This window comes from Tupaia chinensis, unplaced genomic scaffold (assembly GCF_000334495.1).
Source record: "Tupaia chinensis unplaced genomic scaffold, TupChi_1.0 Scaffold000671_2, whole genome shotgun sequence".
Lineage (NCBI taxonomy): Eukaryota > Metazoa > Chordata > Mammalia > Scandentia > Tupaiidae > Tupaia > Tupaia belangeri.
Window position 1 is genome coordinate 205,374 of NW_006160194.1, and position 14,338 is coordinate 219,711.

The 14,338-nt window shown below is 57.7% G+C and overlaps 1 long non-coding RNA gene across 1 annotated transcript; it reads left to right on the forward strand.

Annotated features, from left to right (window-relative positions):
* The first annotated feature begins 392 nt into the window (after positions 1-392).
* On the forward strand, positions 393-10,344 carry LOC102471201 (uncharacterized). The gene is made up of 3 exons (XR_003551358.1): positions 393-676; positions 7,358-7,472; positions 10,218-10,344. It is a non-coding gene; the product is annotated as an uncharacterized LOC102471201 (long non-coding RNA).
* Positions 10,345-14,338: the final 3,994 nt, after the last annotated feature.

The window sequence follows — 14,338 nt, forward strand, 5'->3', positions numbered from 1 at the left end:
CTCCCCAGCCGCACGTTGGCCTGAAGGCGCCCAGCCCAGCCCACGGCACGGATTCGGACATGGAGACCGCGTGGCCAGAGGCGCGCGGGGCGGCGCCCACTCTCACGGGCCCCCCCCCACCGCCGCACCGTAGCCCAGTGCCCCTGCGCCCCTGCGCCCCTGCGCCCCAGCCTGAAGCTTGCCCCTCCCAGAAGCTCGCCCCTGGAGGGCCCAGAACATCTGGAAGGACTGGGCCAGGAGTCACCCTCACTGACACCCCTCTCCAGCCGGGAGCAGAGGCCCTGGCGGGGAAGGAGGGCCCTGAAGCTCGGCTTTGCGTGATGCTCTGTGGAGGGCCCAGGAGTGCACTGGGTGGGGGGCTGGGAGGGCTTCCTGGCTCAGGAACAGGGTGTTGGGTGGAGTCCTCTGAGGTGGTCTCCATGTGGCTGAAGGGGACCTTAGCTGTCGCTGGGCCATGGGCAGCCACCGCACATACTTGGGCCTCCTTTGCTTGGCTTCCCCCAGGATAATCCCCGGCATGCAAGAGCCTACCAAACCTCTGCTTCCGCCATGCCTGCTACTTCACCAGCCAGGAGGGACCGGCCGAGCCTAGAGAAGGCGCAGAAGGAGACCTCACAGAGGCGCCTGTCCAGGCAGTGCGGGTCACCGCCAGCTGCCCCTATTACAACTCTCCACGGTGGGTACACAGCGGACGCAGACCGTGGCCAGCAACCCCTAGGGCTGGAGCAGTCAGGAAGGCTACTGGAGCAGGGAGGGCTGGGCTGAAGAGGCCTGGGAGTTCCACTCCCTGATGCCCACATACTGCGAGGCTGGGAGGGAAGGTGCGGACTGGGCCGGCCTCTGTGGCACAGCCACAGTGCACTGAACCCGGCACCGGAAGCCATGTGGCCAACCAGTCTGTGTCCAGGACCAAGTGGTCCTGGAATAGGCCAGGCGTGCGTGCATACCTGAGATGCTGAGGTGGGGGAGGGGACCACAGAGTGACCAGCCCCTGTCCAGGGTGCTCTTCTCACTCTCTCTCGTGAAAAGAAAATAAATGAATAGGGGCCAGCAGGTGGCACAGTGGCTAAAGTGCTGGGCTCCCACATGGTCAATGGCAGTTTGAGTCCTGGACCCGGTAGCTTGAATCTCACACCAGGCATCTGTGCATGTGTGCCCAAAATCCCAAGAGGAAAATGGAGAAGGGATAGCGACATGCACACCCCCTGGGGGTGAGTTCTCACTTTCTGTCTGGTGAGTGCATGTGTGCCATAGCAAAAGTCTCTCGATAAATAAATCCACAATGAGACACCAATATGCACTTACCAGAATGTCTGGAATTAAAAACCGAACCTGTCAGCCATATGTGTATGGAGGAACCCGCGCTGTTGATGAGGATGTAGACTGATGCGACACTTTCGGAAAATGACGGGGCAGTTTCTGTCTTGTCTTTTTATGTTTTAAGGTTTTTCCCACAGGGTGCGACTGCTCACCAGAGAGACTGAGAGAAACAATGAGAGGAGACATAAGAGATCACCCCAGGGAGGATGGCCACCCCACAATCCTTCTTCCTCAGTTCTCCTCCTGGGATTCTGAGCATGTTAGCACACATGCCCAGTGTGATTTTCAAGCCACTGGGTCCAGGACCCAAACTGTGGTGGGCCATGTAGGAATCCAGCATCTTAACCACCCACTTTTCTTTCTTTCCTTCTTCCTTTCTTCCTTCCTTCCTTCCTTCCTTTCTTTCTTTCTAATTGCCAGAGGGCACATGTGCTGGCCAGAGAGAGATAGAGAGACAGAGATAGGGAGGAGAAACCACCCCCCAATGGGGCATGGTCGCACCACGGTCCCTTTTCTCTTTCTTTCTTTTGTTAATGTAGTTTTTGCTATAGAATGTGGGCACTCGCCAGAGAGAGAGAGAAAGTGAGAAGTCACCCCCCCAGGCGGAATGGCCATGTCACAGTCCCTTCTCTACTCTTGGGATTTGGGGCACACGTAAACACATGCATCTGGCTTGATTCTCAAGCCACCAGGTCTGGGACATCAGCTGCTAAGCTGGCCATGTGCCGGCCCTCCTCCATTTCTCTATCCTGTTGGGATTTGGGCACTCATGCACATGCACCCAGTGTTTTTTTGAGCCAGTGCAGTCAGGACTCGTGGTCAGCCAGCTGGGACCTGGCTGTCACAACCTCTAGGCCATGAGCTAGCCCCCGTCTCTCACGCTCGTAGACGCACACATGCACTCTCATGAATAAAGCACGAATAAGACAAAATCTTGTTTTTTTTTGAGAGGTTTTTGCTATAGGGTGCGTGCACTCGCCAGACAGAGAGAGACAGAGAGACAGAAAGCCAGGGGGGATGGCCACGCCACAATCCCTCCTCCTCCATTCTCCTCTCGGGATCTTGGGCACGCACACACACGCACCCGGCGTGAGTTTAAGCCACCAGGTCCGGGACGTGAACCGCGGTCGACTACGTGGGAGTCCAGCGACATAGCCATTACACTAACTGCTGGTCCCAAAACAAAACCTTCTAAAAAATTTAAAAAACAAAAGAAAGAAAAGGAAAGAGAAAGAAAATGCATTCAGTGCACCTAACCTACCAAACATCACAGCTCAGCCTCGCACCCTAATGTGCATGGAGCACCTACATCCGCCCACACTGGGCAGAACCATGGATCGCGAAGCCTGCTTCGGAAGAAAGGGCTGACTCGTGGAAGGCACTGACGGCCGCACTGAACGTGCACAGCGGCATTGTGTGGGTGCCAGAAGTACAGTCTCTCCTGTGCCCGGCATTGTGTGGGTGCCGGAAGTACAGTCTCTCCTGTGCCCGGCATTGTGCGGGGTGCCGGAAGTACAGTCTCCTGTGCCCGGCATTGTGCGGGGTGCCGGAAGTACAGTCTCTCCTGTGCCGGCATTGTGCGGGGTGCCGGAAGTACAGTCTCTCCTGTGCAGATCAGTCCCGGAGGTCCGGCCAGACCCCGAGACACCGAGGGTGGAAGCAGGGCTACTGTGAACAGGCTCGAGGAGCCTTGTGGGGAGGCTGATTGTGGCACCTTCTGCATTTACTAGAATCGTGGAGCTGCACCCTGACAACTGGATGAATTTAGGGTACATAAATTATACATCAATGAAGCTCTTAAATAGAAAAAAGAGCTGGGTGTCTGCAGATGGGTGGGGCATCGGGGGCCTCAGCCTTCCAAACCGTTGAGGTCTGTGTTGGGTCTGAGGGCCCTGAGGGGCCCCCTCATGTCTCTTAGGTCAGAAATCCCAGCTGAGTGGGAACCTGGGAGGCTGGATGCCTCTGAGTTGTTTACAGAAATCTGCTCTCAGTGTGGGAGCCGTGACTGCTCCACATCAACCCTGACCCTCCCCAGCGGGAGATCAGCCTACTTCCAACAAGGAGCCTGGCCCAGGGGAGGCCCGGCCCAGCTGCACAGGTGAGACAGCAATTAATTAGGGACATGCCTCACTGGTGGGGCATGTCCTCTCTGCCCTTCATCACCTGCAAGCTTGGGGTTCAGAAGGAGGCTAGCCAGCCTCACTGTCAGGGAGGGCAGCTCTGTTGGGAGAAGCAGAGAGGGCCAGTGCCAGCCCTGCGGCCCCGCCCCTGGCTCTGTGGGAACAGGGTGCCCATTACTTGAGCCTGGAACTAACGGGCCAGGTACCACAGACCCTGTGTCCAGAGACTTGCTGAAGAGCTTGTACAGAAGGTTCCAGAATACAAATAGGACACCCTCAAACTTGAGGTGTCAGGAAAGACTCGCTGTCACTCAGGGGCTCCCTAAGTGACAACTGGGAGCTGGCGAGAAGGCTTGGGCTGCTAAGGAGGGAAGCATCTGGGGACCTGTGGGGTTACCTCCACACCCGGCACCTGCCTCATGCCCCAGGTTTCTCATTAGGGGGCAAGGAGGGCTGGGACAGGGTTCTCTGCCCAGGGCAGGCTTCTCCTTCCTCTCTGCCCTTCATCACCTGCAAGCTTGGGGTTCAGAAGGAGGCTAGCCAGCCTCAGACCTGACCTTCACTCTCCAGCTCACCTGGAGTCCTCCTTGACCCATCAGATGGCCAGGCTCCACCTCCGGATGACCTGGCACCCAGAACAGCTGTGGACAGCAGCCGCTGCCCGGGTTCTGCAGGCAGCCAGTGAGCCTGCCCTCCCCACCACTGACTGGACTGGTCGTGGGTGCCTGGCTGCAGGGAGCCCGTCCATAGGCTGCCAGTGTTGACCAGTGACCTACCAGGGGTGAGAACAGAGCCAATCAAATGCCTTTCTGGACCTGGAGCTGCAACAGCCCAAGAGGAAGGTGACAGGCCTTGTGGGTGGTGGATGGGCTGGGAGGCAGAGAGGAGGGCAGCAGCCGTTGAGGCCCAGAGCCCTGGAGAGGGAGAGGCAGAGCCTTCACTCACTTGACCCAGCTCAGACATAGTGCGGTTTTCTTTTGTTTGTTTTTGCTTTTAGAAGAGAGGAAGACTGAAAGTGAGAACTCACCCCCTGGGGGGAAGGGTGACACTGTAGTCTCTTCTCTGTACTCCTCTTGGGGTTTGGGGTACACACACACACACACACACCCAGCATGTCTTTTAAGTCACCTGCTCTAGGACTCGAAGCCTGGAATTGGTCTCATGCGATCCAGCCACCTTAACCACCAGGCCACTGCACTGACTGGCCTAAATTTGGCCTATATACCATGGGTTATTTTTGCCTTAGTAATTTTGGTGAGCAATTGAATATATATATATAATTTTTTTTGGAAGTTTTTGCCTTCGGGTGCATGCACTAACTGGAGAGACAAAGAGACTGAGAGTGAGAGGGAAAGTGAGAAATCACCCCCAGGAGGGATGTTCCTTCTCCATTCTCCTCCTGGGATCTTGGGCATGCGCTCTCAAACACTCAGCATGATGTGAAGCCACCCGGCCCGAGACTCAAACCACAGTCAGCCATGTGGGAGTTCAGCCACATAACCACTACACCATCCAGGTTTTTTTTTTTTTTTTTTTTACATTTTTTGGGAGAGACTTTTGCTATAGGGCACGTGCACTTGCCAGGAAGACAGAGAGAGACAGCGAGAAATCACCCCCCACAAGGGGGATGGCCATGCCGCAATCCCTTCTCTTCCAGTCTCCTCTTGGGATCTTGGGCATGCACGCACACGCACACAGTGTGAGTTTAAGCCAACGGGTCCGGACTCGAACCATGATCAACTGCATGGGAGTCCAGCAACATAGCCATTATGCCAATTGCTGGTCCGGCCCCAATTTGAATATTATTCATCCTTAGGAAGGAAATTCTGCAACATTCTATTGTACAACACGGATGAAACCTGAAGACATACAGAGTGAAATAAGCCAGTCACGGAAGGGTAATTGCGGTATGATTCCACTTCCATTCCATACCTAGGCTAGTCAGGTTTATAGACAGGAAGTAGAATGTGAGAGCCCAGAGCTGGGGCCTTGGAAACAGGCACTATTGTTTAATGGATATGGAGCTTCGGTTTGGGAAAGCGAGTAACCTGGAAAGGGATGGTGGTGACAGTTGCACGACAGCGTGAATGTACTTAACGCCACAGTTCTGAACTGTCCACCTGAAAATGGCTAGAATGGTAAGTAATGTGCATTTTATTACAATTTTTTAAAAAGTTTTGGGCCAGATGGTGCCTTGGTGGTTAAGACAGCTGGATCCACACGACTGGCTGCACTGTTCGAGTCCTGGACTTGGCAGCTTGAAAAACAGCCCATGTGCATGTGTGCCCAGGGTCCTGAGAGGAGATGGGAGGAGAAGGAACTGCAGGAAGTGCTTTCTCACTTTCTTGCTCTCTCTCCCTTCTCTCCAGCAAGCATATGTGCACTATAGCAGTGAAGAAAGTTCTGGCCCAGCTGTGGAGGCCTATGGCTGAGGGTGCTCATGGTGTGAGACCTGCTTGAGGTTATTTATCTCTGTCTCACAATAAATAACTTAAGGAGCCAGCAGGTAGCATACTGGTTAAGGCAGTGGACTCCCACATAGCCGAGTGCGATTTGAGTCTCGGACCTGGCTTTGAAACTCATGCTGGGTGCCGGTGTTCGTACATGCTCAGTCCAGAGAGGTGAATGAAGGAGAAGTGATTGGGTGTGGCCACCGCCCCCACCCCTGGCGAGGGTGATTTCTCACTTTCTCTCTCGCTGTGTCTCTGGCACATGCCCTTTAGCAAAAATCTCTCTAAATAAATAAACAAACAAACGTAAAACAAAGCAAAATGGAACAGTTTCCTCTGCACCTCGGAGCTCAGTTGCTCTGGGATCCATGCAGCAAGCCAGCCTGGGACCAGATGCACTTGTTTCCAGGACAGGCTCTCCATGGGCCCATTGTGAGAGGATGGCCTCACCTCATCTATGGAAAAACAAGTGCACTTAAAAACAACCTAGGGGGACCAGCAGATGGCGTAATGGCTACGTCGCTGGACTCCCACGTAGTCGGCCGAGGTTTGAATCCCAGACCCAGTGGCTTAAACTCACGCCGGGCGTGTGTGCGTGTGTGCCCAAGATCCCGAGAGAGAATGGAGGAGAAGGGATTGCGGCGTGGCCATTCTCCTCTCCCCGGGTGGGGGTGGTGGTGATTTCTCACTTTCCCTCTCTCTGTCTCTTTCCAGCAAGCGCATGTGCCTTGTGGTAAAAACCTAGAAAACAAAACCACAAAACAACAAACTAATTAAGCCAACAGCCCGACTTTTGTGTTACACAGTATTTCCATAGCACAGGGCTCTCCTACACTCACACAGACCTTTGGAAACCAAGGTCAGGGACCAGCAGTTAGCGTAATGGCTACGTCGCTGGACTCCCACGTAGTCGACCGCAGTTCGCGTCCCAGTCCCGGTGGCTTAAAACTCACGCTGAGCACATGTGCGTGCGTGCCCAAGATCCCGAGAGGAGAATGGAGGAGAAGGGATTGCGGCGTGGCCATCCCCCTGAGGGGTGATTTCTCGCTTTCTGTCTCTCTGTCTCTCTCTGTCTGTCTATAGTCAAAAAGAAGAAGAAAAGTCAGTCTGTGCAGCTGCAGGTGTCTCCCCGGGTGCTGGCCCCGCCGTGAAGGACGGGTTAGCGGCTCAGAGAAAGCTGTAGGAGGCCATCGTTCGGGGCTAAGTTCCTGCTCAGACCTCCACAGACCAGACCAAGGATCCACAGGAAGGCCTCTGAGTCACCAGCCCGAACCTTGTCCTTGCCAGACCTGCAGGGACCAGAGGGGAGAGAGGGCAGCACAGCTGCCCACAGGCCCGTTTGGCTGCTGGTGGAGGCCCCTCTAATCCTCACACAAAAGCAGGAGAGCTGATGCTGGTTGTCACTTTTCCCTGTCTCCCTGGCCCCACCTGCCAAGAAGGCTCTGAAATGACTCGTCTGCTTTTCAGACTTTGCTTCTATCTCCAGCCCTTCTCTGCCTAAAACCAACCTCCTCTGCCCGCCGTCTTGAAATCATGTTGTCTTGTGGATGAAGAGGTACCGGATTCTACAATTGCAAACAAGGTAAGCCACAATCTTCCAAATAGGGCTGGCCCCATAACTCACTGGGTTAGCACTGGGTGTGGGAGCCGGGCCCCGCATGGCTGACCACGGTGTGAATCCCAGCTCCGAGCCTTGAGGCATGCGTGTGCGCCCACAATGCTGACAGAGACGCAGGAAGGACTGCGGAGTGGCCACACTACCGGGACGTGCGCTCTCTGGCAAGTGCACAAACCCTCTGGAAATTAAAACATTCTTTTTTTTTTTTAAATAATTATTTTATTTAACTTTATTTATTTATACACTTTTAATTTGACCAGAGAGAGAGAGAGAAATTGAGAAAGCGAGTCACCAGGTTCAGGACTTGAACCGTAGTCACCCATGTGGGAATCCAGTGCCCCCAACCACCACGCCATCTGCTGGCCCCTGGAAATTAAAACATTCTTTAACCAAATTTTACCATTTTTTTGTCCTAGGGTGATGCTAGAGAGAGACAGAAACAGTGAGAGGGAAAGTGAGAAATCACCCCCAGCAGGAGATGGCCCTTGTCAATCCCTCCTCCGTTCCCCTCTCAGGATGTCCGGCGCCATTTATCAAGGTCTGGGACTCAAGCCATGATCAGTATGTGGGAGTCCTAGTGCCATAACCACAATGCCCCTGCCAGCACCTGCGGTTTTGCTTTTTCACAGAAAAATTGAAAAACTTGTGTTCTACCTACCAATTGGTGAGAAGCATGGCCCTATGGTGACATGCGTGCCTCGTGGTGACCTGCTCAGCAGGCAGATGGCCCTGGAACACGGCCAGCTAGGGTGTACACGGCAGCCACCCCCATCTGACTGGTGACAGGGACACCAGCCCTTGGCCGCAGAGCCCTGTCTCAGTCCCAGAGCAGCAGGGGGAGGCAGGCAGGGCAGGGCTTGCTGAAGGGTGGAGCAGAAGCCCAAAGAGGCCAGGCCCCGTCAGCGCCGAAGGGCAGCGGCGAGGTGGTAACGGCGAGGTTGCACTCCGAGTGGGGTGAGTCCATCTGCCTCCTGGCAGGGGGCTGGGGCTCCAGCCGCTCAGTCTCCTCTGGGCTTGGTCCAGCTCCAGCTGCCCAGGCAGCTTTGCAGAGGAGTGGGACCAGCTGCTCGTCCTGCCTGTCCCCTGGGGCGAGGGGGCTTGGTGAGGGGCCACCGTGCCCGAGTTTCTGGAGCCCGAGCTGCCCTTGGGTGACGGAGTTGTGCCACCCTGCCGCAGGCCCAGAGGCAACGGCCATTGGTGCCTTCCAACCTTCCTGGCAGTCTGTCTGTCTGACACCAGACCTGGGCCCTGGCACCCTGGGGCAGGGAGGTGGCAGAAGCTCTGTGCAGGAGGGAAGCTGGAACCCCGGGAGGCCGCCACCCACGTCCTGCAGCCAGAGCAACTCCGCTTTGGAAGGACTGTGCCATGGCTCCTGGAGAGATCTCCTGTGGAAATGCGGGGTGGGGCCCCATGCCCCCTGAGGTGCTGACTCTCCAGCCCAGGGATTCAGCCCTGCTCTGCCCAAGACCTTCCCTGTCCACCTGTGTATCCTTAGAAAAGACACCTGGCCGAGCCACGGAAAGCCCAGAAGGCCTGGGAGGCGGTCCAGGCGGCAGGGCACCTTGTGGTGCTGGGCCAGAGGTTCAGATCCTGGGCTGCCCTGAGGCTGTGTGTGCCGTGAGCGCACTGTGACCCCAGCTGGCAGAAAGGTGGGCGTGGGGGCAGGGAGGCTCAAGGCATGGCTAGTGCTGTGCGTCCCTGTCTCCTGACAGGAAATAAATACATTTTAGGGCCAGTGCTTAAGGGAGCCAGATCCCACATGGCCCACTGAGTGGTTTAAACCCTGGCCTCGTTGGCTTAAAGACATGCCAGCATGTACCTGTGTGCTCCAAACCCCAGCAGGGTGGGAGAATGGAGGAGGAGCTGTGGCAGGACCCTGCTCCTGGGGCGGAGCAGTGCCGCTTTCTTCCCCTCCCGCCTGTCTGCCTCTCTCTGGCAAAATACATTTTAAAAACTGTTTTTTTCTGGTAAGGTTTTTGCCATAGGGCGCACATGCTCCCTGGAGAGATAGAGAGAAGGAAAATGAGAAATCACCCCCCAGGGGGGATGGCCACGCCACAATCCCTTCTCCTCCATTCTCCTCTTGGGGTCTTGGGCACGCACACACATGACACAGTGTGAGTTTAAGCCACCGGGTCCAGGACTCGAACCATGGTCAACTACATGGGAGTCCAGCAACACAGCCATTACGCCAACTGCTGGTCCCAAGTAAACATTTTTCTTAAAAGAAAAGGAAAACATGAACTAATATTTCAGACGAGATGAAATGTTTAGAAGTGGCCATGGTCTATCTGACGAGCCCTGCCCTCATGTGAACAACCTGGACTCCTAAACTGTGGCTCTGCCATGCACCATACCCCTCCCAAGGTCTCCTGTGGTCAAGGGGGCTGCTGAAGTTCCTGCCATTATATCTAAATTGTGGACAACAGGAAGGAGAAAGGGAGAAGGATGTGCCTTGTCCCTGAAGGGCCCTTCCTGAAACCACTCTACTCACATCAAAGCCAAAACTGTGTCTCCTGGCCACACCTGAGTATAAGGGAGGCTGAGAAATGCTTTGATCCCGGTAGTCAGTGTCCAGGTTCCGGGTTCTGTTGGCTTAAACCAGCAGAGGCGGTGGTGGGGTGGGAACCTGGAGGAGAGCACTGACTTGCTGTGGGCCCGTGGGCACATGCCTTCACCTCTCTAAGCTTCTGCCCGCCTCTCAAACAGGTGTGGGAGGTTGTCTCCGAGGCCTCTCCTTGCTGGGCATTGGGAGACGCGGAACGTAGCAGGGAGCTCAAGATGCCGAAACGAGGCTAGACGCTGCTTCTGTTTGAAAGGTGCCTATTCCCAGGTCTGTAGACTTGCAAGAGTATAAATCTTAATCACTGATGTTCGACCTGCGCACTGATTCTCACAGCCTGGAAGGCTTCGCTAAGGGGCTGAGCTGGAACGTGTCTGGAATCCAACCGACCAGAGGAGTCAGCCCCAAAGGCAGACGGGAGGATGGGGGTGAGGAGGCAGAGAGGGAAAGGGCCCGGGGCACGGTGTTCGGAGCTGAGGGAGGTAGCCTGGAGCCTAGGGAACAGACACCAGGCCAGGCAGCTCTCCTAGGGTCACCGAGGTGCAGGGGAGAGGACAGAAATGGGCAGGTGCCATGCGGAGGGAGGGACAGCAGGGAGCAGCTCGCTCCAGCAGCTCACCTACTGTGGACGCGGGGCTGCTTTTCCTCGTCAGCTCCTCCAGGGCTTCCTCTTTTTTATTTTTCAGTTTTGCTACAGGGTGCATGCATTCACTGGGGACAGTGAGACTCCTCCCCGGGGGCTGAGCACACCACCGTTCCTTCTCTCCCATTCTCCTCTCAGATTTTGGGCACACACGCACACGAGCCCAGCTGCCAGGCCCAGGGCTTGAACTGCCCAGTGGACTATGCAGGATTCCGTGCCTTCATCTCTATGCCACCTGCTAGCCCAGGCCTGTGGCCTGGCGAGAAGGTCTGGGGGGGTGGGGGAAGGTTACAGTTCTAGAAAAATCAAAGGAGTGAAAAATGCCTGGTGTCAGGGGAGCTCGGTGCTGTCCCAGAGGGGCGGGCAGTCTGTGGTTCTGTGGAGGTTATCCAGGGAGCCCTCCCCCGCCCCTTCCCAAGGGCAGCGGTGAGTGGCACTGGAGCAGGTGGGGTTCCATTGCTTCCTGGCAGGGGGTTGTGGGAGGGAGGCCACTGGCTGTCTTCACGCCTCTGAGAGACTGGGAGGTAAGCCGGGGTGGGTCGGCAGCGAACCAAAGGGCAGTGCCCGGGCAACCGTGCCCTTGGGGTGCCCTCCCCCATCCTCTCGGCCCCTATCTCAACAAGGTGGCCCTGCAGCCAGGCAGCAGAGAAGGGGGTGCGTGGGACAGAGACTGTACTCTGAGGAAGTCCCCACGGGCCCCAGGAAGGCAGAAAACCCTCCCAGCTGTGAGGTGGGGGCTCGAGGGCTTAATACAAAAAGACACGAGGCTTTTGTGACTAAGAGCAGAGGCGCTGGGTCAGGTGACCTGAGTTCCAGCCCTGACTCCTATGCACTGGCTGTGTGCCCCCAGACAAATAATATGACCTCTCTGTGCCTCGTTGTCCTCACCCACAAAATCAGGACCTGTGAGCATTAAGCGAGGTCCTCAGAACAGCTTGCGCGTGTCATTCATGAAGGCTGAGAGGATGATCAGCACTGGGCACGACAGGTGACAGGGTGGGGCGCAGAGGGAGTATGGCCCCTGGCTGGCCTGGCCGAAGCTGAGGGCCCCATTCACACAGCGGCCTTCCACAGGCTGCTCAGTGAGGCAGGGACAGGTGAGCAGGGGGCAGCGCCTTCTGGACTTGCCACCTACAAGAACCCCTGGGCAGTGTCCATGTGGGTGCTCCGAGGGTGCTCCCGGACTGGGGTCCCTATACCCTTCAGCCTCCGCTACGCTGAAGAGGTGGCCCGTAAGGGGCTGGAGGGCAGGGATGCCCACCAGAGGCCCCTGGGCCCCAGGCCACCCCAGGACCAGGCCATGGTGGCTCCCTGGCTAAGCAGGCCCCAGGACAGGAGCAGTGCTCTCCCAGTGACTGAGCCCGGCTCAGCCAGTCCCTGCGGGCTCCCTGGGGAGAGAAAGTGAGACATCAGCCTCAGGCAGCAGGACGCAGGAGGGGCTGTGTCTGAGGATGGGTCTTCCCCGTCTCACCAGGGCTCCAAGAGGCTGCTTTCCTCAAGGGGAGGGCGGTGCCTGGCCCTTGCACTGACCCCCAGCAGAAGCTCTGTGGCTTCAGGCAAGTCCCTTAACCCCTCTGAGCCCAGGGCATCTGAAATGAGGACCTTGGTGTTCTCACGAGGGAGTGAGTAGCACCTTCGAGCTCTGTGTCCCCAGCAGGCTGAGCTCTGTGTCCCCAGCAGGCTTCGCTCTGTGCCATGTCCTTGGCTCCCAGAGTGAGTGCACAGGGGCGCCGGGAAGAGGAAGCGGTGGAAAGGGCCCTGGTCTGGCTGGCGGTGACAGTGTGGGGGAGGGAGCTCGTTCTAACTGAGCAGAAGGGGAGATGCCCAAGGGTGGCCTCTGGGGGCAGCGGGGCAGAAGGCACAGGCCGGTGGGGACACAGGGCTGGCAGGGCCGGTCACTGGTCAGTGAGACGGAAGGGCGCTGGCCGCCTGAACTGGGCCAAGCATTGGGGGTCTGGGCCAGCGGCAGGGGTGTAGGGGAGACCAGTCCCTGGCAACCCCCAGAAACCAAGGCCCAAGGCCCCTGCTCTCTGCAGGCCTCAATCCTGCCACCCGCCCACCATCAGGGCCGGAGGTTAGCCCAGGCCTCGGCCCACACCAGCCACTGCAGCCAGTTCCAGATGCATAACTGCTGCACCACCCCACCCCTCCCAGCGCTGCCAGCCACACTTCCTGGCTCCACATTCTGGAAGCTAATGGGGGCCCCAGGACCGGAGGTTGCCCACGAAGGAGGTAAAAGTCTTGGGGAGCAGGGGCAGTTATCAAGGTCCCGATCCCCCAGGGCTCAGTGCCTGACTTGGCCAGGAGCCAGCGGAGGGTCACAGAGCCTCAGTCCCATCCTGCAGGAGTGGGTCCCGAGGCCCAAGCCTTCGGAAACCATCAGGGATGTGTCCCAGAACACCTCTGAGAGACCCTGGTGAGCTGGCTGCCCTCTGAGCTTCCGCCCTGCAGCTTCCGCGGCCTAGTTCCAGGCCGCCCGGGGTGTGGACTGCTGAGCTCCTCCCCATAGGGGCTACCTCCCCCCACATCGGTCCCCTCCTCCAGGCCAGGACTGCCTGGTTCCTGCCAAGAGTGCCCACAGCTGCCAGGCTGCCACGCCAGGCCCCACCTCCACCCTCAGGGAGGCCTCCCTCCTGGGCCTGACTTCCTGCATGAGACAGGCCCAGAGGGGTTTCCAGACAACTTCAAAGGCAGCACTTCCGGTGGGGCGGTGGCTCCCCCCAGCTTTCAGGAAGGAGAGGCAGCCAGACCTGGAGCCATGGGTGTGCGCATTGGGGGTGGGGGGCAGCTCTGGGAGAGACCTGGCCCCCTGTGGCACCCGCACTCTTGATGCCCCTCGCCCCTGGCCAGCCACTCCGCAGGGCTCCTTGGGCTCTGCGCCCATCCACACTGGGGTTTCCCAGCAGCAGGGCTGCCCTGAGGCCCAGTGCACGCACACCCAGGCATGCAAAGGGGACTCAGGGCTCAGGGCTGGGGAGGCAGCCAAGCCCGGCCTCTGAGGAGGTGCTGGGGAGACTTGGCCAGGAGGCCAAACCCGAGGAGGCTGGAGCCTTCTGTTGCAGGGGGCCCAGTTTGCCGCTGCCCTGCCCGTGTGCTCGCGCGAATGCTCGTGTGGCCACATCGTGTCTAAGTTTACACCTGCCTCTGGGCGAATGACAACTACGGGCTTCACATTTGCCAGTGTCTGTGGTAGTGTGTGTGGCCCAAGCATATTCCTGGGGGGGACAAATCTGTCATCTGTCACTCGCACACACGCGCTCACACAGACTCACAGGGCATGTCTGCCTCCTCACCCCCGCGTCTGGGACTCCTCACCTGAGCACCGTCCCCTAGGGTGGAGGGCCGTGTCGAAGCCAGGGCCAGGGCCAGGGCCCGCGTTGGAGTGGGCTGCACTGTGTGCTGGGGGGCCTGGGAAACAGCTCTGGGGACAGGGCCCTGTCCACCCTCGGTTTCGGAGGGGCAGCTTCCTGCAAGGCAGGAACTTACTGCTCCCACTTCCACACGAGGGCAGAATGCCGGGGCGCCTGGCACTCAGCACAGGCAGACGGGGACCTGATGGGAGGTGGCCTGCGGCCAGCGCTGTGGTCTGGAGAGGCCCTTCAGCCCCCTGCTCTGCCTCCCTGG